This window comes from Lepidochelys olivacea, assembly GCF_965140295.1.
Source record: "Lepidochelys olivacea isolate rLepOli2 genome assembly, chromosome: 4".
Lineage (NCBI taxonomy): Eukaryota > Metazoa > Chordata > Testudines > Cheloniidae > Lepidochelys > Lepidochelys olivacea.
The window spans coordinates 103749258-103774710 of NC_140414.1; the positions used below are offsets into that span (position 1 = coordinate 103749258).

The 25453-nt window shown below is 39.8% G+C and overlaps 1 protein-coding gene across 5 annotated transcripts in view; it reads left to right on the forward strand.

Annotated features, from left to right (window-relative positions):
- The window catches only part of RBM47 (RNA binding motif protein 47), a 111622-nt gene that overhangs the window by 44746 nt on the left and 41423 nt on the right, over positions 1-25453 (forward strand). For 3 of the 5 annotated variants that reach the window (XM_084625578.1, XM_084625577.1, XM_084625573.1), the window contains exon 1: positions 7046-7130. The exons of 1 other annotated variant lie outside the window; for it this stretch is intronic. The gene's annotated coding sequence lies outside the window, so the exon portion shown is untranslated. Of the gene's footprint in view, positions 1-7045; positions 7131-25453 lie in introns of those variants that run through there. One more of the 5 variants, XM_084625576.1, reaches the window with a different exon arrangement.

Consider the following 25453-nt stretch of genomic DNA (forward strand, 5'->3'; position numbering starts at 1 on the left):
CTGTTTGGAAACAGAAAAAGAGGAGAAATGAAATTCAGTCCAGGTTTATCAATCCTTATAAATGGTTTGGAGAGAATGTGATCCTGTTTATAGATTTGTGCCAAAACTGTGAGAAACAACGTTCATCTCAGGCACTGTCTTACCACATCAAGTCACTTTACCTCAATGTTTTCATCATCTTCAAAATGAACGCATCTTCTGACAGTGCTTTGCAGGGTTACTTACCTCATAAGTTTATGGTTGTACCAAGCTTTGAAATGTTTAAGTGCTAAGTACCCTTACTGCTTCATTCCAAAAGCAGGTGAAACTCAATTGTTTTGGTTTGAGTTTGGCGCGAATTCCTTGGAAATTAGAGAAAAAATTTGCACAAACCCATATGAATGAAAACACTGAGTTTCACAAAGCTGTAGCTCCACACAAATAGGAGAGATCCTTTTTCACTTGTGTATCAACTTAACTTATTAATTAACAATAAGTTATTTAGTTCACACTATATCTCTCCAAATCAAGTGTGAGAAAGTGGGTTGTGTTGTGTGGCATTATAGTGATATGACTAATAAGATGCAGTGTGTCACCCAGACCTCTACCAATCATGATGACTGAACACAAATTTGGCCACTTGACAGGCTCAACATTATTTCAGAGAGTGTGGATGACCCACTGGGGAACATGAGGTTTTGGCCATTCTTTCTAAAACAGTTGCTGAATACTGGCCGGATCTACAGTAGCACACAAACTAATGTCAACCTGGTCCTTTAGCTCAAGCAGTAGAGTCTCATACTTTTTACCTCAAGAGCAATTCCTGATTCTGACCCAGGTAGGGGTGTCTTTACCTAAGAGATACTGAGATGGTCTAAAGGAGTAGAAAATTTAGATTTAATTGATGTTAATAAGGAGAACCCTGGTCAGAAATAAAAAAAAAAAAAAATTTGGGAGGGGTCAGGGGTTGGGAAATGCTGATTCATCAAAACTGAACTATTCACAGAAATATTATCAGTTTTGACACAACTTTTCTTGAGACTGTCTCTCAGGTCCAGAATGGATTTCCTGGTCAAAACAGAAGACAAAGTCCATGCATCTCTCACATCCTAGGTGAATGCTCTAACCATTGGGCTATAAAATCAGTTGTTTTCTCTCTGGCCCAATGAATATTTAATGATTTATAGCGAGTGAAACAGCTCCAACAGGAGAGACTGAGAAACACACCCCAGAATAGCCAACAGCCTCGTGGTTAATCCTACACTTGGCTGTTGGCTAGTCTGGGGTGACTCTCTCTCATAATTTCAAAGAACAAGTTAAAAATTACTTAGACAAGTTATATGTCATCAAGTCACCAGGGCTTGATGAAATCCATCCTAGAATACTTAAGGTGCTGACTGAGGCGATATTTGAGCCATTAGTGATTATGTTCGAAAAGTCATGGAAGATGGGTGAGATTCCAGAGGACTGGAAAAGGTCAAATATAGTGCCAATCTATAAAAAGGGGGAAAAGAACAATCCAGGGAATTACAGACCAGTCAGCTTAATTTCAGTACCCAGAAAGATAAAGGAGCAAATAATTAAGCAATCAGTTTGAAGACATCTAGAAGATAATAAGGTGATAAATAACATAGATTTGTCAAGAATAAATCATGTCAAACCAACATAATAGTTTTTTTTGACCGGGTAACAAGCCTTGTCGATGGGGGGGAGTGGCAGATGTGGTACATCTTGACTTTAGTAAGGCTTCTGATACTGTCTCACATGACCCTCATAAACAAACTAGGGAAATACAGCCTAGATGGAGCTACTTAGAGGTGGGTGCAAAACTGGTTGGAAAACTGTTCTCAGAGAGTAGTTACCAGTGGTTCACAGTAAAGCTGGAAGGGCATAACGAGTGGGATCCCACAGGTATCAGTTCTGGTTCTGTTAAATATCTTCATCAATGATTTAGATAATGGCATAGACTGTACACTTACAAAATTTATGGACAATACCAAGCTGGGATTGAAAAAATTGGGTTTTGTTTAGTCTGGAGAAGAGAATCCTGTGGGGAGACACGATAATAGTTTTCAAGTACATGAAAGGTTGTTACAAGGTGGAGTGAGAAAAATTATCCTCTTTAACCTTTGAGGATAGGACAAGAAGCAATGGGCTTAAATTGCAGCAAGGGCAGTTTAGGTTGGACTTTAGGAAAAACTTGCTAACTGTCAGGGTGGTTAAGCACCGGAATAAATTGTTAGGGAGGTTGTGGAATCTCCGTCATTGGAGATTTTTAAGAGCAGGTTAGACAAACACCTGTCAGAAATGGTCTAGATAATATTTAGGCCTGCCATGAGCGCAGGGGACTGGACTAGATGACCTCTCAAGGTCCCTTCCAGTTCTACAATTCTATGATTCATCCCCATGTGGAATTGCGGGGATGAGGTGGGAAGACATCTTAAAAACTGTTTCCTGCCCAGCTTTATTAATAGGCCACAGACTCCAGAGTCAGTAGCATGTTTTAAAAGGAAAAATGTAGAATTGTGACAAACTCTGGCAAACTTGTGTGTCCTATCTGAACTTGTCACAAGTCCTGTACAGACTCCACGTGGCTAAGTCTACTTTGGTCATTGCCCGTGATCAAATAAGCTTTTCTGTAGAAGAATAATTTGCATGTACATAGCTCCTCCCTTAGGAGGGTCCCAGTGCTCTCTATCTATAATGAATTAAAATTCACAACACCTGTATGAGTTACAGATGACAAAAATGAGACACAGAGAGGTTAATGTGATTTGTCCACCATTACACAGGAAACCTGTTGCAGAGCTGGCAATAGACCCCAGGTCTCCTGACTCCCCATCCTATGCTTTAGTCAAAAGACCACACTTCCTGACAGAAAGGAAAGCAAATGTTTTAAAGCAGCTGTGGGGTGCCTTGCTCTCAGGAGAAAGAAAAGGAGTACTTGTGGCACCTTAGAGACAAACAAATATATTTGACCATAAGCTTTCGTGAGCTACAGCTCACTTCATCGGATACATTCAGTGGAAAATACATCCAATGAAGTGAGCTGTAGCTCACAAAAGCTTATGCTCAAATAAATTTGTTAGTCTCTAAGGTGCCACAAGTACTCCTTTTCTTTTTGCGAATACAGACTAACATGGCTGCTACTCTGAAAGCTCTCAGGAGAGAATCCAAGATGATTGGGATTTAACAGCACCCACACACTAAGCACTGCACATTTTTGTAGAGTATCCCATGGCATCACCACAATGACCAGTTGATATGAACTGAATTAAATATGAATTGTCTGCAGATGTCAAGGACCACATTAATACTAGACTCCATCCTGTATGGACATGGACTGCTGGAATGACATTCTTAAATACAAAATGCTGAGAGAAGCTCATCAGAATCCTCCCTCTTTCTCCAACTTCCAGGCAAAGGTCAGGTTATGTAATGGGAAGTCTTTTGGGAACATCAGGAATGAGTGAAACTAATAAAATATAATTTCTACATTGTCCCTAGCAACTGCTACCACAATGACGGTTTCTGAGAACTATCTAGGCTAATTTGCATATGGGCAAGGCTGTGCAAATAGTGCAGGGTTCAGTTACAAGCCAAGCTCAGTTTGCGTTCAGGGATTGCCAGTGAACCAGCCCCTGTAGGTTCACATGCAGACTTAAGTTCTGTGACCACAAAAGGCAAACGGGAGCCCCAACTCTCATCTATTCCCAGGTCAACCCATGTTCTATCTTTGTGGCACACAGGAATGCCAGCAATAGGGCTGGGCAAATGACTTTTCAGTTCACTGGTCATTTTAAAAAAAATTCATTTTGAGTCAACTAATAAATGAAAATTTTCACCATTTCTGGCAAATCAAGAAGTCAAAAAAATCATTTTAGGTCAAACAAAATATCTTATGTTTTGATTTTGAGCATGTTTTTAATGTTTAAAATAAAATTAAAGGACATTTCTAAATGAAAAGTCATTTTGAATAAAAATAGTTACGTTTCTATTTTTTCAAAATTTGTTATTGTTTGTTTTTTTATTAAAACAATTTGGCAAAATCAACACAAATTTGCTAAATTGTTTCACTGATGCCAAATCTGCATTTTCTCCAAAAAATGTTGGTTGAAAAACTTCACCCAGCTCTAGCAAGCAACTGACCAATCCTCTCTCCTCCCAGCTGGCCTCTCAGTCCTTCTCCTTGTCTTCAGGGGCTGCCTAAAATCCTTTTGAGTATAAAACAAAGCATGAGGGTAGACTTTGATTGAAGACGACAACAAAATTCCCTGGATGTCCTATTTTTAAACACATTTGGCCTAGAAACTGAAGAGGATATTCAAATTATAAACTGTCTTTACAAAAGTCTTTGCTTAAAACATGTAAAAATAAAATGTAATTTAACATCGAAATGTCAGTGACCTCCAGGTTTACATGTGTTTTCTGGGGTTGGAGGCAGTTGCATGTGCAAACTTCAGCATCAGCCCAGCTATGTAAACTGTTCACCTGCCCACGGCCCTTTTCTCATTACTCCACCCTGAACTGGGACTGGATTATCCAAAAAATAGCGATTTGCCTTTATATTAGCATAAGAATAGCATCCTGATGAAAAATTATCCGTACTCTATGTGTCAGGAAACCCCTTTGATGTATTGAGAACTAAGGTGTTGCCTGTGATTTACCGTCTGCAACACGCTCAGTGAACCTCTTCATTGCTGCTGGTGATATTGCTACCACTTGCACAACTCAGTGTCTTATTCTTCATATACGTATATAGAAAGCTTCCTAGGTTGTATATTTGCCCCTCTAATTTACAACTGAGAAGGACCAGGAAACTATTCTCCCTTTCTGTGACACATCAGGATGAGTCCACTCAAAGTCTGGTTGCCGACTGGAATGCTAACAAATTCATATGCGATCATGTGTGTCAGATACTATTCTGTACATTAGTCATGCTCCTACTGATCCATTGGCAGAACTTTCCAAATGCCAGTGGATTGAATTAAAGTAACTGTAGGAGGACCTAGTAGACAGAGAAAAATCAAAAGTAGAGTTGGGATTGATTTTTCATTAGAATTAACCTACCAACCTAACCTGATCCTTAGCTGGTCTAAATTAGCATAGCTCCATTGAAAGTAATGGACCTTCTCCAATTCACTCCAGCCGAGTATCTGACTTAGTGCAAAATCCACACTATACATAAAATCCAGAACATTGGAATACTCATTACCGTCATGTATACATTATGAAAAACAAGCCACCAAACAGATTGTTATAGATAGCTTGGATGTATGTATCAAGTGATTGATTAGAATATACATATATTGTGACAAAGCTCTGTCCTTGCCTCCGTGGGTCCCGTGTTTCCTGGTGGATTTCGCTAGCCTCAGAGGCTCACTGTGACCTGCCATGTAACCCTTCTCTCTCTAGAGACAAAAGTCACAGTCTACTGAGCCATTTTCATCATAAGCCAGCAAGGGAGGTGAGGAGAAGTTATCCTTCCTTGCACAGTCTCTGTTGTCTCCCAGTCTCAGTGATTAATCAGGGGGCAAAGGTGTGGGGGGGAACCCAGGCCCACCCTCTACTCTGGGCTCCAGCCCAAGGACCCTAATAGTATCAGCTATGGTAGCTGACCTTTTAGAAACATGACCTGTACAATTTCCTGGGCTACTTCCCCAACAGCAGCCCTCACTTCCTCAAGCTCCACTTCACCCTTACCTCGGGGCTTCCTTCCTTGTGCCTGATATGGTGTGTACTACTCAGTCTCTCCAACAGCACAACTTCCTCCCACAGCTCCTGACATGCACACCCACCTGACTGACTGGGAGGCTTTTAACTAGTTTCAGCCAGCCCCTGAATGGCTTCAGGTGTCCCAATCAACCTAGCATTCTCCCTGCCTTCTGGAAAGTTCTTAATTGGCCCCAGGTGTCTTAATTGACCTGGAGCAGCTGCCATTTCACTTATCCTGGTACTAGGGATTTGTTTAGCCTGGAGCTAATATATTTGTTTCCCACTACTTTTCCATAGCCATCTGGTCTTGCCCCGTCACAATATATATATATTTGTACAATGTAGGACCATAAAGAAATCAAATTAGACAAAATAAATCGAACTTACCCACAACAAGATAGAACACAGCAGACAATATACTGTCTCAAAAATACAACACTTACTGATGGAGGGAAAAAAGATTTTTTTGTTGGCTCGTGTGCATGTGTCTGGGTATCAGGAGTTAGTGAGGGTTCGTCTATGCTATTGCGCTGTTGTGTATGATTCAGTCATCTGTTTAAACCCTCGCTGTCATTTTCAAGTTAGTTCACTGACCTCTCCTCTTTTGCGACCAGTGGTGTTACTTTGTCAAGTCAGATAGTTTCACGGTTTTAATGCCAGCTGGTTTCTGCTGTCCTCCATTTGTAATTGTTAACTTGAATGGAATGCAAAAACTCTGGTTTGGGACTAGTAGAATTTTAACTTTGGGTAACTTCAGGGAAGCTGAAAAGCGGGCAGGTTTTCTTATTAGGAAAGCACCTTGTTGAGAAGTTCCTTTTACATTCATTTTGCTTGTCACTGTGATTTGGTTCTGTTCACATAATTTTACTGTGCGATTTCAGAGTACAGTAGGGCTGGTTATGGGGGTTTTTTTGGTTTCTTTTAAAGTTGTAACTGTCATTGGGATGACTGTTCCTATACTGAGGATTTATTTAGAAAAGATATGCTCCACTTTATTAACTGTTCATCAGTTTTCCTGTTAGACATGCCTAGGTTTGCTTGCAGATTAGAACAATAAAGAAAAAGGTTATCATGATTTACTCCTTGAAAAATATTTATTAATAGTCCTGCTGATGTAGTTTTCCCCCCAGCACGCTTCTCTCATATCCCCCTTTCATATTAGGGATTTTTTATTTCGGGGAAAGGGGGAGTCAAAACAGGGTTTCTTTGCTGCATTTACAGTGCTCTGTACTGCATATATGTTCCTTTGTGACCATGATACCGTGTTCTCGCAATGGTGTTTGCATGGAGGGTGGGACAGAAGGTTGCTTAGTGTCTCGTAAAACATTTACCAAAAGCAGTCAGCCATGGATTTGAAGGGCATTCCATTGCCAAGCTGCCTGTGGGAGGGGAGAGAGAGAGTGAGAGAGCACAAGAGCACACCAGGTACTTGCCAGGTACTGTTTCATACTTTACTTTTTCTTGAGTTAGAAATTCAAGAAGAGCAATGGTGTTTGACTGTAAAGGTTGCTAAAGGTTTACATGGCAGAACTCGAAAATAAAAACAGTAACTAGCATTTCTCTTTATAGTTTGTTTTTGTCAAATATAATTCAGTTACAAATTGTGATCTAAGGCATTGATTGATCAATGTCTATTTGCTTTTGGGGTTTTTTTTTTAAATGCAGAAGTAAAATTCACAAGAATTATATAAGTATTGTTCTTCATATGGTTGAGGTTTTCTAATGAATTAAACCAACTGGACTCAGTTTGTCCTGTAACCAAAGGGTTAGAACAAGAGTCAAGGCTTCTAAAATAAAATGTGTAATCCAGTGATTGAAACAGGGATGTGGTTAGTGACTCGCTCTGTAAAGACATGCTAAATGTTGAATCTAGTTTTGCTAAAAGAGGCAACATGACAAACTTTTTCAGGATTTTTTCCTGTGCTGTCCACGTTACGAGACATAGACAAATCAGAAATCAGATTTATAACTTTTTTCTAATATAATCCACATATAGAAAAGACAGAAGTGAAGCTGAGTAGTTTCAAAGAACTGCTCTAAGAATATTATAGATAAAATAATATATCACAATGATACAAGCTGATTCAACCAAATGGTAATAAGTTCTCCTTCTGTAATGTTATAATTTGATAATTCTAACATGCCTTGAGATATAAGCCTTAATAATAACCGAACCACCCTACCCCCATGATTTCCCAGTTTGTTCTCAGGTAATCACAAGAGGTGAGTTTTCAATAATAGCTTGATGTGTAATAAATATTAAATGTGAGATAGGTAAAATTCTGTGATTATCTACAATATGTTCTGAATCCAAAGAGGGGAGGTAAAATAGGGAAAATATATCACTAGAAAGGGAAAATCTGTTATTTCTTTAGAGGGAAAAAATGCTACAGCATCTATTGTTTCAGATTTCCTCCTCCTAAGTCAAACTCAATGCAACATCCTATGCAGTTTTGCTTTAATACCTCTCTGATGTGAGGGAACACTCTATAAATCTGGGTGTTGCTTACTGTACTCACATGCTAAAGAGTAGCCAGATTTAGTAGATAAACTTTGATAGCATCCAGCACCAATGGCTAACAGCCCTTACAGTATATTAAAAGTTGCTTAAACCAAATGTGATGTTGATGTATCGTGCTGCATGGGGCCACTAAAAAACTAGTACAGAGTGCAGTGGTCACAGCTCCTGCAACATAGTGAGACAATTACTGGAAAAAAAGATATTTGAAATCCCACAACCCTGAGGTGTAAATAAATGAAACAGGCCTTCAGAAATGTAAAGTCTAGGTAAAACCAGCGCCCTAGTCTTTCAGCTATTGCATAGAAAAGCAACCCTTGTATTAACAACAATCCAGGGGGCCACCAGTGACTTTCATTTCTAGATCTCATAGTAAATATGAGTCTTGTATTTGCATCCAAATAATTTTCTGTCAATGCCAGACTATAAATTGGGCTGATATAGTTTAAGAACTTTTGGTTACAGTCTTTAAAGATTACAGATTTTATCTCAGCGCTCAGGGACTGGATTAAAAAACGTAAAAATCTGAAACAAAAGAGAGCAACGTTATCTTGCCTATTGTCATGTGATGATAGAGTTCTAGCAGGTCACCATAAGGAAGAATTAATGGATTAAATAGAAGGGACAAGACTGTTGACAAAATTTGTTCAGTCTTTCAGTCCTGTTTACACTTCGAAAGACCTACTTTGGTGGGATTCCAAACCCTGTATACCTATGAATCTTCTTCCCAAATGTCTGTGCAGGAATGCAAAGAAACACCACCAAATAGATACAAATTTCAATTGAAAGAGGCATAATAGTTAAAAGGTCCATGAGCAAAAGCTGCTGTCCATAGTTTGCTGTCATACAGTGGTTGCTCTTAAACCTTTTCTAATTTTGTCTTGGATAAATAGAGAATGTTACTTCAGGATATGCAGTATTCCCTATATAACAATATCAAATTATTTTTAACTTTTCCCTGTACTTTCTTATCCTGTTTTAGGGATTACTGCAAATATGGTTGAGACACTTTTTAACTCAGGCATTTGAAAAAAAATAATTGTGATTTGCTGTATCAGGGGGAACACCAGTCAAATACTACTGCAAGCAGTGGACTTGCACAGGTATTATTGAGATCATAATTTGGCGTGCAAAACCTTTACTACGGGTGATAGTGTATGAATTCGAAACAATCCAGATTTATTCTCAGAGCTTAGGTTGTTTGCAGGACTGGCAATTAGAAAAAAAATTTTAAACTGAACTCATGTGATACAGAAATCATTGATAGACCAAAACACTTAAAATTAAATGGAGCCCACAATGCCATTTCTACAGCGTCACTTTTCTGAGCACCAAGTATTGCACTTTAAGTTTCCATGGAAATTGATATTGAAAGAGGGAGATTTCTACTCATAATTGAATAGGACGCACTTGTAATCAATGGTCACATTCAAACTGGACCCCAGTCTCTTGAGTTATTTTGGAAAATGGTGATATTCCCTTAGAACACACTTCTTAGGGACTGGATGATAATGGACAAAGTCCAAATTCTAATCACAGTTGCCAAATCCAAAAAACAGCAGCAATGACAAATCCCGCCCTCTCTCCCTCCTAAAAAAATATACTGGGCATGATCTTGCACCTACTGAAGTGATTACCAGAACTGCTATTGATTTCAACTGGAGCAGAAATGGACCCTTTAGCGTTTGCTATGGAATTAACATGTATTCTTTTTCTTTGGTTGGTTTTGCTAATTTACTGTGTGTTTGTGTTTTACTGGCATAGGGCATTAGAGCTTCTTTACAGGGAAAGGGGAAGTTTTCAAAAGTACAAGGAAAGAACAGTATTTATTTGGAAGTGTGTTGAGTTTGAATAAACTAACCACCAAGAAGCTACATTAGTATACAAACGTTTTAATGAATTAGATAAACACTGTATTTTTTAAAATAAAATTTTAATGTGATGCTATGAGCATCAAGACAAAATGGTGCCAATTAAAGATGTGCATGTTCACTTTTGCTCAGTGTTTTTGTGCATTGGAATTGGGACACAAGCATTCATGCATTTTAAAAAAAACCTTGCTTGCATGTGTCAGGGATTTGCATTCCTAAAGTGGCACATGTATGTAAGTATGTCTTTGAACATTTGGGCCATATTTAAAGAATTAATAGTGGCCAATACAAAAACTAAAAAGAAATGCAAACAATTGAATCTTTATAGCGAATGGCAATTTGATAGGACATCTCACAGAGAAAAAAGAAAAAATCAGCTATCGCTACTGTAAAAACAATATTGTTAACTGAAGACCCGGGACAATTTCTGCTCTAAGTTACACTAGATAAAAGCCAAAGTAATTCTACTGAAGTCAATGGAGTTATTCTGGATTTATACTTATGTAAACTGAAATCAGAACCTGATCCACTCTTTGCTAAGCCTCCTAACTTCAGTGCAACTCACTATTGTGATAACATTACAATATAGTTTAATTTTATATAACGTCTTTCATACAAACTGTATCCCAGAGTGAGTTACAAAGTTCCTAATGAGAGACAGGTCACAGTATAGTATAAATCATAAACTGCAATGTAGACTCTTGGCTCAGATCCTAAACCCTGTAGCAGCCATTTTGTATCAGTCCCTAGAAAATAATCCAGCCCTGTGTCTCCCACCCCATTTGCAATGTGGCTTGCTCTCCCAGAGGTCTCTGGAAGGTGCATTTTAATGAGTCAGACTGAATTTTTGTGCCCCCATGGCCCGCAAATAACCAGACCTCCTAACTGGCTCAGGAAGTGCAATTGTCTCTGCCCCTTGCACTTCTGTCAAGCACAATCTTTGTAAATTGTGTGTGTCCTTTGAGATTGTGGCAAATTGTCAGTCTGCTCTCTGCTGGGCAAAGATTGCGTCTTCTAACATTCTGTTGCCATTCTACTGTTCATTCCAGTGCCTGTTATTCATTCTAGTATTCTTGCATTGCAATTGCTATGCAATCAAGAAGATACTTATTATGTAGGATCAGGAAGAATAGATACAAAATGTAATCTACACTAAGATATTTAGTAGTAAATCTATTTGATATGACACAACTGCTCGCTCCCCACCCCGTGTGTCTGTCTGTCTCTCCATACAATCTTTTTATTTAAGAACATATTCAGGGACGGTAAAACTTAACACTGCTGTTTTAATATTTATTAATTTTTTTCACGTGTCTTGAAATGGGAACTGCAAACACTTTGAGCCTAGGACTAAAAGAGGAGTTTCACTGCAGCTGTTGAAAGTACTTCTGCATGTTCTATTGAAATGCTGATTTTAGTATCTTCCCACACTTCTTAGTGAATCAAAACAGATATCTCCATTTATATAACACTGAAAGTTCGGACACCATGCCAGACAGTCAGTAGAAAAGGTCCCTTACAGTCTGGAAGTCAGACAGGACACAAATGAGTGTGATGAACATGGGTTGTGCCCAGACAGGGTTATGTGAACAAGGTTACGGGGTCACTCTGTTAATTCATGATGAATAATATAAAGTGTGTCTATATTTGTCAGGGGCCAGCCAGCAGTAGAGCCAGTCTCCGGGCAACCAGTGAGCCCTGATTCTCCAGCTCAACCTGCCAAACCTTATTTCCCTTGCTGACCATAGAATCATAGAATATCAGGGTTGGAAGGGACCTCAGGAGATCATCTAGTCCAACCCCGTGCTCAAAGCAGGACCAATCCCCAATTTTTGCCCCAGATCCCTAAATGGCCCCCTCAAGGATTGAACTCACAACCCTGGGTTTAGCAGGCCAATGCTCAAACCACTGAGCTATCCCTGATAGAAGTTGTCTGATTGATCACAGGGGTATCCAGGCTGATGCATAAGCTCAGTAGCTGTCCAGTGGCTGCTCAATGCATTCTAGCCTGATCATAGAATCATAGAATATCAGGGTTGGAAGGGACCCCAGAAGGTCATCTAGTCCAACCCCCTGCTCGAAGCAGGACCAATTCCCAGTTAAATCATCCCAGCCAGGGCTTTGTCAAGCCTGACCTTAAAAACCTCTAAGGAAGGAGATTCTACCACCTCCCTAGGTAACGCATTCCAGTGTTTCACCACCCTCTTAGTGAAAAAGTTTTTCCTAATATCCAATCTAAACCTCCCCCACTGCAACTTGAGACCATTACTCCTCGTTCTGTCATCTGCTACCATTGAGAACAGTTTAGAGCCATCCTCTTTGGAACCCCCTTTCAGGTAGTTGAAAGCAGCTATCAAATCCCCCCTCATTCTTCTCTTCTGCAGGCTAAACAATCCCAGCTCCCTCAGCCTCTCCTCATAACTCATGTGTTCCAGACCCCTAATCATTTTTGTTGCCCTTTGCTGGACTCTCTCCAATTTTTCCACATCCTTCTTGTAGTGTGGGGCCCAAAACTGGACACAGTACTCCAGATGAGGCCTCACCAATGTCGAATAGAGGGGAACGATCATGTCCCTCGATCTGCTCGCTATGCTCCTACTTATACATCCCAAAATGCCATTGGCCTTCTTGGCAACAAGGGCACACTGCTGACTCATATCCAGCTTCTCGTCCACTGTCACCCCTAGGTCCTTTTCCGCAGAACTGCTGCCTAGCCATTCGGCCCCTAGTCTGTAGCTGTGCATTGGGTTCTTCCGTCCTAAGTGCAGGACCCTGCACTTATCCTTATTGAACCTCATCAGATTCCTTTTGGCCCAATCCTCCAATTTGTCTAGGTCCCTCTGTATCCTATCCCTCCCCTCCAGCGTATCTACCACTCCTCCCAGTTTAGTATCATCCGCAAATTTGCTGAGAGTGCAATCCACACCATCCTCCAGATCATTTATGAAGATATTGAACAAAACCGGCCCCAGGACCGACCCTTGGGGCACTCCACTTGATACCGGCTGCCAACTAGACACTGATGCTGTGCTTGGTCCTGTCCTGGCCTCCCCGATCTCCAGCCTTGCTCTTGCTTCAGCCCCAGGGTATACCAGCTCCCACCTTTAGCCCCAGCTCCTTCCTGATCTCTGACTTCTGGCTCAGACTCTCAGCTCCACCTTCTGCCTACAACTCTAGCTTACAGAATCATAGAATATCAGGGTTGGAAGGGACCTCAGGAGGTCATCTAGTCCAACCCCCTGCTCAAAGCAGGACCTAATCCCCAACTAAATCAAAATAGATATTGAACAAATATCAGCTTAGGCTATGGCCTCTCATTCCTGGCTATGACCCTTGGCTTCGCTCCTGGAACCCGCCCCATCTGGATTCAGCTCAAACTGGTAGGCCGGATTCTTGCTCCAACTGCTAGGCTAGACTGCCCATGGCTCAATTGTTGACAATATTTTAATTAGTTCACTTCTTTAGACTTAACACAAAAAAACTTTTACTTGGGGAAGGGGAACTGTCTTTTCCTCTTATGGCAACAATACATTACTGAAGGGAATTTTTTCCCTTTCTCCTCTAGAACTGTAAGTATATTTGTGTCACAACAGGCTGTACCACAGTGGGAATTGCTCTCTACATTGAGGCTAATGGAGCTATTAAAGAGCAAACCTAAGAAAGTGATGATTTAAATAAACTACATAATTTAATACCTGCACATTTCCGAATGTGAACAAATACTTACGTTCTGACCTCCAATTTCACTTTTGCTAAAATAATAATCTGAACAAACTAAAGGAACTCTTAAATCACTGCTCAAAATGAAATGCAGTTTCTATTAAATGAAGCACTTTTAATTACCTACAATATTAATTGCCTACAACATTATGTGCAGTTCCCAATTCTGTCAATGAGAATTGCTTGCATAGATGGAGGCAAGATATTCCTCTTATTTTTCTTCCTTTGTGTTCTTTGAATAGGAATATTTTCTGTGCGCTTTACTATTCTACAGATTTGACTGAAAGTCAAATGCTGCAATGAGCAGAGGACACCATATAAGCCGGATGGATATAATTGGCCACCTACTCAAGAAATAAAAATATGATTAAATATTACATTTAAATTACAAATGGACTCAACTGAAAGCCAAGATCTGAATACCTCCAAACTCTGGGGAGTTCTTATCTGAATTTGATGGCTCAGGACCTTCTCCAGCTTAAATAATGCAGAGCCTTGCAAATCCTCACTTTACTCAACCACCACATGTTCTAATTTACACACACATACATAAAATGTCTGGTTTCTCTGCACTTTTCAGCCAATAGACCATAGTGAGGTCTCATATTAATAAGACTTACAAAATAAACACCAGAAATTTGCTCACATACCATAGTATATAATATCAGTCATAATTAAAACTAACCTGAAACTGACCAAGTAAATTAAAACATTTTAGGATAAACCTTCCTGGCTTTTATATTATATATATTTGTTTTCTCACTCAATTGTAAAATTCAGTGAGTTGCAATGAGTCTCCCAGTCATTAATTTGTGAGGGGGGGAAGAAGACACTGTTAGAAAGCTTCCATCTATGTTCCATGATTGGAATGAATAAAGTCTGATACTTTGTAAGAACAGATATGAGAGAGGTCATCTGAGGAAGGCATGTCTTAGAAATGAAACTACATAACTCAAACCGAAACCTTTTCTGTTGCTTAATGGAGGAAGTCACATTCTGCAGATGCAAAGCATTAAGTGGTTTTTCATCCTTTTCAAAGGGCTTTAGAAAACATTCATTATCCCAGCCCTTCCTTCCCCACCTACAAAGAGTGTGCAAGGCAATGAGACAATAACAGCGGCATCATAGCAGTGAGGTCTTTTTTTTTATTGTCACTGGTGAAAGCGTGTATCATGCTTGGACCCCCTTCCCTCAAAGTACTTTCTGTGCTCATAAGAAAATGATGAACAGCCCCAGAAGCATTACCTGTACTGGGATCATATTAAGCTTTTCTAAACTGATTAGTTTAAATTATATCCAAATTCTCAGCGTCAAGTTGTCATATAAACATTCTGTGATACATTGAGACTGTATTCTTTTTAACCTGATTATTGACATATTTGTAAAAGCTTTCTCCTAGAATCACTCCCTAGCAGCTCCTGTACAGTGCAGCTCTCACCTTCTACAGCCCTCAGACAGTGCTCACACCACCCATATACTTAGCCATATGTACCCCAAAAATGGAAGGTGCTGCCCCAAAGAAATTTAAATACAAGGAGCCAATTTTGCAAGGACTTACACACATATTCATCTTTACATTGACTTCACTGGGACTACTCAGAGTGTAAAGCATGTGTGCACGTTTTTCTGGGCATAGAGCTTATTGCTGCAAGTACTCCTCGGTGTGACTACCTGGTATCATGCGTGCTTACTACTATGAGTTCAATGGGACTACACATAGTAATAAGCACCGTGCTTGGTAGTTTGGCATAACACAACAAACAGAGTACTGTGGGGAAAACCAGGGTTATAATAGTGAAAGATTATGGAACATGTGTATGGTTCCATACATGTTTTAAAAATTATATCAAAATGTAGGTACAGTGTCTTGGATTGGTGCTCAGGTATTATGGTGATGGAGGCCATACAAGAGGATGGAGAGATGGATAGAAGGAGGGGTGGATAGATGAGTTGGAGGTCAGTGATGGAAGTAAATGACAGAGGCCAATTTTGTACTTGTAGCATAATATGAGTACACAAGTAAGGAGAGCCTTTGTCATAGCAATCTTGTACCATTTATCCATAAACATACCTATGAGTGTAAATGTTATATAAAAGCACAATAAAGAAAGACAAATGAAGAAAGGAGATAAAGGGAAACTGGAAAGGAGCAGCTGAAGTACATCAGACTTTATAATACTGGTAGTTGAAAGAGATCTGCCTATGTCAAAGCTTATTCAAACAATGCCATTCAGATATAAAATCAAAGATGGTGACACCAAGGAGGAGTAAGCAGGGAGCAAAGAACAGAGTCTTCTTGAGGCACATTTTATCTCCTCTTAGGGTCTGACCCAAGTTTCAAATTCCAGGTAAGCCTCAAGCCTGTGAATGTTAAGATCCTCAGCCAGAAACCGAAATATTAAAATTTGGTACAACCTGCGAGTGAGAGAGACAAGGACAGGAGCAGAGTGAACTCCACTCTCTTCAAAACCTTAGGGACAAGAGTGGGCAGTAAAACCCAGTAGAAAATTAATTTGACAGACTCAGTGGGCCAAACACATCCTTGATAAAATTTCATTTGTATCACCTGGTTGCCTGAGGTCAGTGGAGTTACACAGGACATGGATCTGGCCCATTCTGTTCTGGGGTGTCTTCCTCTTGTCTACGAAAGCTTATCACATCAGTGCCTTACCCCCTTTGAATAAAGGCCCCAGAGAGGGAAAATATACAACAGGAACTGGGAGGTCAACCACAGAAATCACAGACATCACTCTTTTCTGTTCTGAATATTCGACACGGCATTCAAACATATGACTATGACTGTGAAATTTCAAAACTGAACTAGACATTATTTTAAAGAAGCATAATGTTTTGTTTGATCAAAATGACAGACTTGGGTCCTAATTTAAAGAAAAATAAATTGGTTGCATATCAATGAGAAAAAGCACCAGTTCCACAGTAAGGGGAGCCTGTATTTCACTCCTGAATCGCAGGAGGAGGAAAAAAAATCAGTGTACAACTGACTCCCTGCTAGGAGTTTGACAGAGTTTAATTAGAGAATAATAAAATAAAAGATATTCCTAATTGAAAAAGTACTCTCCTCCTTTCTAGTGTAAGGAATACATGTACAATCCCATAAGGTTGAATAGAGGGACTCGTCATTTCTGCTCAGATAGGGCTTCAAAACAGCAAGAGATGCATTCTTGTACTAATTACATATTATCCATGCTATAACTATAGTCATTGGTACTGTGTAGAATTCTCATCCCTGTTTGATAAGATCATTAGCCTTAAATAGTAGTATATTTTATGCTGGGAAATGTTTTGACTCAAACAGATGGTAGTGGATACTTAAAGTACTCTGTTAAATGCAAATAATACTGTGTCTACCAAGTGAAGTAATGTATACAATTTTTGGACACCTTTCAAAGCAACCGTATTGTGTCTAGATGTCAGAGTTTTGCTGGAGTCAGAATTGTTTCTTTTTAGGGTTTTTGTTTTTTTTTAAATCATTTAAGGTAAATAGAATAACTTCTAATGTCAGCAGCTTTCTTACATAAGCAGAAGAAGAGGGATTCATATGCCTAGCGAAACTCTTTTTAAACTAACAAGGACCCAGTTGCGCTGTGGAGGTACGAACTGGAGGTGGTGAAATTAGGTTAAGCAAGAAAACATGGAATCATCTTCACAAGTTAGGTTGTGGTGATGAACCACTGTGGGCTCAAATTCTCTGATATTTGCATTTAATGCAAAGAAAATTTAATAAACAAACCCCTGAATTACCAAGGATGATCTTCAGGGCAGCCAAAGAGACCTAGCTGTGTACACTAGTTGAGCTCTTTCTGATATTTTTAATTGGTGTTGCATGGAGGTTATTGTGATGTCAGTCTTCTGGGGTGTAATAAGCAGTTAGGCTTTGATCCAGCAAGGTATCGATGCACTTGAGTAACTTTAAACCCATGAGCTGTACCATTGAAGTCAATGTGACTAGTCACATGCTTGATGTTCATTAGGATCCTGTGTGTTTAAACAGAGACAACATTTAGTGGAAAACTGTAGAATTCTTAGGTTAAAAAAATTACATGTAGAAATTCTATCATAAGTACCAAGGATTACTGCTCTCAAACAAATCTGATGTACAAGCCTAGAATTTTACAAGGACACTATCAAGGCTGGCAAACCCATATTTTATATTCCAGCCTCCAAATCTTGCCTATTTATCTACATTCTTTCTTAATAAAGATAAAATCCTAGTCTCAAAAATAAGGCATGGAGTACTCTAAAAATCCCAGACGATGAGTTGAGTGGACAATGTGATGAATTCCTAGTGTAGCATTCATTAGGATTGCATTTTTCCAGGAGGGGGGTGTGTGTGCGCGCTTGCAGAGACATTCCAGCAACGCTGCCAAACATAGCATCCTGAGTTTGTTGTTGTTCTGCTTGCCAAATTAATTAATTGGGATTTAAGATGGTAAAAGCTCTAGTTGTTGAGGCCTGATAGATTTGTTCTACAATCTGTTGGCATGCAAAAAGTGTAATTATAAAAGTTTTGGAGGATTCAAATTTTGGTACTGTTCCTTTAAGTAAATGTAAAATTCTACTAACAAGCCAGACTAGAGAAGATAGGATCATTGTCTTCTATACATTGTTTGCCCAGTGGACTTCTGGAAAGTTTGAGACAGTACATTTAGTATTTTGTTAAAATTCATGTTCTTCCAGAATTTAGTTACGTGGCTCAGTTAGTGTTATATTTATTTGAATTTTGTGTCAAATCTAAGTCATGGGTTCCTTCAGCATATAGAGTAACCCAGTGATAAAGCTACAGCCAGTTCATTTTGAGATGAGAAGGAAAATGAAAGATTGTAAAAAGAATAAGATGTGAAAATGTCTATTCTAATCTCCAATTCTGGGGCACCTATCTGTGCCTGCTTTAACTTAGAGACACCCAAAATTTGTTTCACAGAGGGTTGCAATGGTAATTTGACAGGGGTTCAGAAGTACCTTGCATAAAATGGATGAGACTGTAGCCTCCCTTCTCATCTTTTATACAAAGGAACAAAGGTGTGACCCACCAGGGCTATTTAAGGTGGTGGTTTGCATGCAGAGAGATGTGGTCTATGCAGAAGGATCCTTTGTTTTAGAGGTGATGGCAGAGGTGAGCCACTTTATAGAACTTCATGAATGTCATTGGCCATCACTGATCTAACATTCATTTTATTTCTGTCAAATTTTACATCACTAAATAATTTAATATCTAGAACTTTTCTGGATGAATAATAAATAATGTGAACCTTTCTGAGTACATCTTGGCTACATGTATTCCACTAGCAGTATATTATTTGTAAACAATTGTGTTTTCCGCTTTGCTTATAAACAGTGTTTATACAATGACATTATTTTGTATTTGCAATAGTTTTTCTTTCATCCCTTTTGATCTTAATAGTTTTACTAATACAGACGCACAACCATTAACGCTCACTGATTCAGCTATCAGTGGATGGCTTCCCATTGACTTCAATGGGAATTACATAGGGCCAAATATTGCAATATATTAATTTGTGGTAGAATGAGGAAGCTGAAGGCCCTTTCAGAAAAACTGTCATGGGAAACTGTTTGGGCTGTACCAGCCTGGATCATGCACTTCAAGTTAGCCTTCAAAAACCTAATTCATTGAGAATATAAAGTCTAAACAGACTTGATATCTTGTTTATTTCTCATAAGCCATTAGCTCCTGGCTGGTCACAAGAAGAAAAGACACACACACACACACACACACACACAAACAAAAAAACAAAAACCAAATACCCCCAAACTATAGGGAGATATGCCCCCTCCTTGGGAATGAGAAAAGGAAAAGGAGGAAAATATGAGAGGATGAGGTAAAACAAACAAAACATTTTACCAGCTTCAAGGAGGAAGGTGCAGCCTACAGCAATGAGATGGAAAACGGCCAAAAGAACACTGCAGTTGCTTGTTTCCCCTGGTATAAAGGATTAACTATCAGAAGGACATTCAGGGAAACACTTCTATGGGAGGGTGAACTCACATCAGAGAGTTGAGTGGTAACTAGTCAATCACAGAGAGAATAGCCAATGGAAGGGTCTGAATTCCCACCTTTCTGAGGGCAACACATCAGGATGGAAAACACCCTGAGCTTTTCAGAGCTGAAGTTTGCTGCTTCCTGTGCTTAAAATTTACCATCAATGCATCACAAATGCAATATAGAGAAAGGTAACATGTTAAAGAACAATCATGAACTGCATTTCATCCGAAAGTGTGTTACAAATTTAAGCCCCAATCCTGCAATGAACTCTCATTCCCTGCACCTGTGTGAAGCCACACAGAAATCAGTGGTGCACAGAATGGGCACAGGAATCTGTCTGCATGGATCCAGTTGCTGAATCAGGGCCTGGTGTTTCTGTACAGCGTTAAACAGTTGTGTTTCATCCCAAAGGTTGCTACATTTCAGTAGCAGGTGAAGCAATCCTTGCACATTAATTTAAAATGACATCATTTTTCATTAACTTCCCGGTGCTTTTCCTGTGTACCTGGCTAGTGCATCTGAGTTGAGAGTGCTGTCCAGAATGGTCACAATGGAGCTCTCTGGGATAGCTCCCGGAGGCCAATACCGTCGAATTGTGTCCACACTACCCCAAATTCGACCTGGCAATGTCCATTTCCACGCTAATCCCCTCGTCGGGGAGGAGTACAGAAATCGGTTTTAAGAGCCCTTTAAGTCGACAAAAATGGCTTCGTTGTGTGGACGGGTGCAGGGTTAAATCGATCTAACGCTGCTAAATTGGACCTAAACTCGTAGTGTAGACGAGGGCTAAGAGCATCTGTAACTCTTCCTCTTCCCTCTCCCTCTCCCAAAAAAGGTCAAGATTAGCTCTTCTATGAAACAAAAGCATCAAATAAAATTGAATTTAGCCACACCTTTAAGGGACACTTCTTCCTCATGTGAGTAATCCCTTCACATCAATGTTATTTCCCTTGTGGGGAAGGAAAATTAGATTTGGCCCTAAGGCCCTGATTTGTCAATGACTTCCATGCGGCTGGATCCCTACACCTGCATTATGCAGCACCACTGAAGCCAATAGGATTACACATATCTTAAACACGTGCTTCAGTGCTGTGCTGGTCTAGAGCCTCAGGTGCGTTCTGTTTAATTTTTAAAATATCTTTATTGCTAATTTTTAATAAACAATAATCAAGTTTTTTTATTATTAGTACTGGGCCTGATTGTGCAAACCTTTATATGAGTAAGAATTACCCATGTGAACCAAGATTTGCAAAAATCAAGCACATTGTCTACACACATTTTCACATGTTGCAGAAACATTAAGAAATGTTATCCAAGTACTCCCAAATCATCTTAGCATTGACTGAGGTGCCAATCCTGCAAACACTTTTGAATATTGGTAATTTTAGGCACTTGAAGTCAAACTTCAATGGGCCCACTCAGTGCTTAAAGTTAAACTCATGTGTAAGAGTTTGTAGGAGTAGGGCTTAAATGATGATTTACCATATGCACTAGAGTGTATTTGGCTACATGTGAAAAGTGTATATATGCAATCAGATGACAGGACACATTGAATTATTAAATATAGCACTGCCAGAATCCTTTCTTGGTGACAGACAGTTTCTTATTTGGGTCAAACTGCTAAATCAGTTCTTTCACTATAAATCTCTGTGTCAAACACACTGTGAAGAGGATCCCATGAACACAGCTGGGATGCCATCCACATCTCAGATGGTGCTCTTCTAGATAGAATACAGCATGCAGCTTACCTTTTAAAGACATATCATGTCAGTTCTACAGCCTTTTGGATGTAAAATATAACTCCCTCATTCAAATATAGCTATGAAGTATGATTTTCTAGTTTCCTAGTTAACACCAGAATTTTTGCTATATTAGTTAAATATATCACATCACAATTAACTGACTGAATAACTGATTTTTTGATTGAGGAGCTGAGCCAAAAATAATGAAAAAAAATTCAGTTAAAAACCAAAACTGAATTTTTATATGTTTCTCGCAAAATAGATAGATAGATATAGATATTGTTTTGGAAACATCACTACATGGCAGGACCATCCTTACCCATACACAAAGTACGCACCAAATTTCCTGGTGCCCTGCGCAGTTGCGTGCTGTTTCAACCCCTGCTCTGGCTCTTCCCGCCCTGCCCCTTCCCCGCCCCAGCTCTATCTCTTCCCACCCCTGCTCTGCCCCTGCCCTGCCTCTTCCTGCCCCTGCTCTGCCCCCGCCTCACCCCCACTCCCCTGAGGAGTGCAGCAGGGCTGGGCCTGCACTCACCAATGGCGGGAAGTGCAGGCCCAGCCCTGCTGCACTCCTCAGGGGAGTTCTCCCCTGCCCCCCAAGCCAGCCGCGCCCCGTCGTGGAAGCCGGGGGCCAGCCCCTCTGTTCCCCCCCAGCAGAGGCCTGCCCTCTCCCCCTGTGGGGGGGGGCTGCATAGCACCCCAGAATAGCTAGGGAACACCTATACGGTGTTCTGAAAATAAATTTGCTCACCAGGACTGGCACTTGCTGGAGAGTCAGCCTGTGAGTCATGGACTCAGGAAGCACTAGGGTTCCCAGCAGCCTGCCAGGAATCCAGGGCTCCCTTTGGATTTGCTCAAAGTTTGTTGAACCCAGATGTTTTGGGCAAAACATTTCGAGCTTGATGAATCCACATTTTCCAGTGAAATTTTATTTCATCGGAAAAATATTCTACCACTTCTAATCACAGTATTTCAATGTCAGCAACATTAAAGGAGGGGCTGATAGTGCCACTTTTTATTAAGGTTGTCCAACACTTCCCATTGTAAGGCCCTCCTGATCTTGATTGTAAGAGGATGTTAATTTTTCTATAGTTAGAGTTGAAACCAGTTTCTTGCTGTTAGCCTGATTTTCAAATATTTGCTCCTTAGTATTATCAAAATCAAAGTGAAGTTTCTTATGTAAGATTTCAGCTCAGGGTAGATTTTTTCTGGAAAGTTTCAGGCAAATCATATGCATTTTGGAGCTATGGAAACCCAAAATTGTGGTTGTTTACTTTCAGAGATTGTTTGTTTTGCATGGATCACCATAACTTCTAAACTGTTTGAGCTGCAAACTCCTAAGTTGATTTAACCTGCTTGGCTTTACTAGAAGTACCATTGACTATTTTTGAAAGGGCATATAAGGCAAGCAGTTAGACAGTAAGAGTGGCAGCTTCCATTTAAGTACTACAGCACAAATGTTGTATTTGGGCGGGGTGGGTTGGGAAGCATGTATCCTTAACATATGATCCACATATATTACACACTGGCATACTTGCAGCCAATTTGGACTTTATGAAGTCTGCAAGTTTATGTGGCTTAGTATGAACGGTATACGGTCCACATGGCTTGACTGAATTCTGCATGATCTGATGCAGACTCTAGAAAATCCATATGACCTGACACAGACTTAATACCTTCCACATAGTCCAGATGTAAATAGCTATGACTGGGGGAAATGGCAGGCACTGGGCTCCTGGGGCCTTGCTGCACAATTTACATGCAACTTGCCATAAAGTACGGCTCCTTCATTAGGGTTCAGGGTGTTCTAAGGCTACCTGAAGTTAAGCACACTCTTGCTGCCATTTCTTAGAGTTCTAATCTCCCTGACTTGTGCTGGCTGCACAAAGAAGTGTGAACAGAAAGAGAGTAGCGTAAATCCTCTGTACCCTTTTGCTTACATATGAGAGATTCTTCCTTTGGGGACACAGAATCAGCTGATGCATATCTTATTTTTGAACTAATCAAGATTAGAAGGTAAAGAATATGTTGCCAGTCTAGCTTGTTGATTACCTAACCATCCCTTAGTGTATGACAAGTGCAATAACAGTAACGTTAAAGGCACCTTCAGGATTAATCAGCAGCACTTAAATGCATTTGCTCAAGAGGTTTTGGTTTTCAAATCAGCTTCCCAAAATCATTTTGGAACTACCAGCCCAAACCTAGGCACAAAATTTGCTCAACCACCCTTTCCCATGATGATAAGAATGGTAAGGATATTCTTGCTCTCGAGAGAATTCTCATCCCGGGTGAGCAGATGAGTGGACATTAGCAAGGCTGTTTTTGGTTATCTGAATCGGTGTACACAAGGAATTTTGGAAAATTATCATAGACCATGAAAGTTATCTCCTTCCTTCCATTTCTTTGTAGCATTAACATTAGCAATTTTAAGAAGTTCCCAGTTTTAAGTAAGGTGGTTATCCAGTGTGGAATAAAATCAATTGACATTTTGCTAAAATTAATTGCAACATAAGGAAACTGGCATTTATAAAAAGGAGTTCACACTCTAAGTTATAAACCAGTCAGTTGAGAGTTCAAAACCTATATTTCCTGATCCATTGTGAAGGGTCTACATTCACATATGTTCTATCTGGAAGCTATTGCACTATTTGAAGTAGTTTCAATTTCTAATGCTGTGTTGGCTACACAAATAAAGTTTGTGAGTTAAAGGAGGAAAAGCTAACTAGTTTGCAGAAAAGTCCTAACAGAAAGGCAAATAAGGCAGCATGTCCCCTGTGCTGGAAAAACAGGATTGTTAAAATCGCTACAATGGATCGTATTATCGCTAGCAATTAATTGAGTTTGTTTAGGGAGAGTAAGCTACTGTTATTTAACATGGGAATAAAGTGCCATACTGTAGGTAAGCATGGTCTAGGTAGTCTATTTACTTACAGAGATAACCATTGTTAAAACAGGGAGCATAAGGAGCCAAAGTGTCTGCTTTTATATCTAGCGTTCATTGGAAACAGAAATCATGAGGGTACTGTATTTTGAATGTTTTTGACACCTTACCCCCGCTCTATACCCACAGGGTAAAAAATAACAGGACTTCACATCATCATTTGTGGAAAGCTTATGAGTAAAGATAAGCGCTGAACAAACAGGCAACTTACCAAAGCGTTGAATGAAGACAATCCTCTCTCTAACTGGTGACAGAGCACAGGACATTCACACACTCATTCTGCAGCCCGTAGTGCAGTCCATGGGCGGTAGAAATGGCTCCCCACTCTATGTTTTACAAACTCCCAATATCTCCCTCCACAGACCTATAGAAAGAGACAATGGAGCAGTGTTCTAGAGCATGCAGGGGGTCTGGCGTGCCCCTGTGTCACTAGTGCCACATAACTGGCTCAGCTGCATTTTGTGCCTTGTACCTTTGGGGATGGGGGACAGCATTTGGCCTGCTGAGAAGAAAAGCAATTTTATTGTATGTTTATTCATAAATGCAACATATCTGTATTCCCACAACAAGGAATGTCAGATCACAATTCTTCTCTTATTTTGATAGAACATCATACATTGGAGGTTGTAAAACGGTGCACACTTAACTTGGTAGGACATTTTTAGAAACTCTGGCAGGTACTGATGGGTTCTGTTTGCACTGTTGTAAATTATCCCTGCCTTCATTCAGTTCCCTGATTTCTTTGATAATTCTGGTCTAAACTTACCACAGCCATAGTCATAATTTATTAACAAGCTGAAAACCATTCTGAAATCTACTCCACCTGGACAGATCCACAAGCTATGGCTTCCTTATTCAGATGAGAAACAAGAACATTGTTCAATATTAAACACTAGTTTTTGGTGCTTCAGCTTCCTTTGACCATGAAAACACAGGAAACAAAAC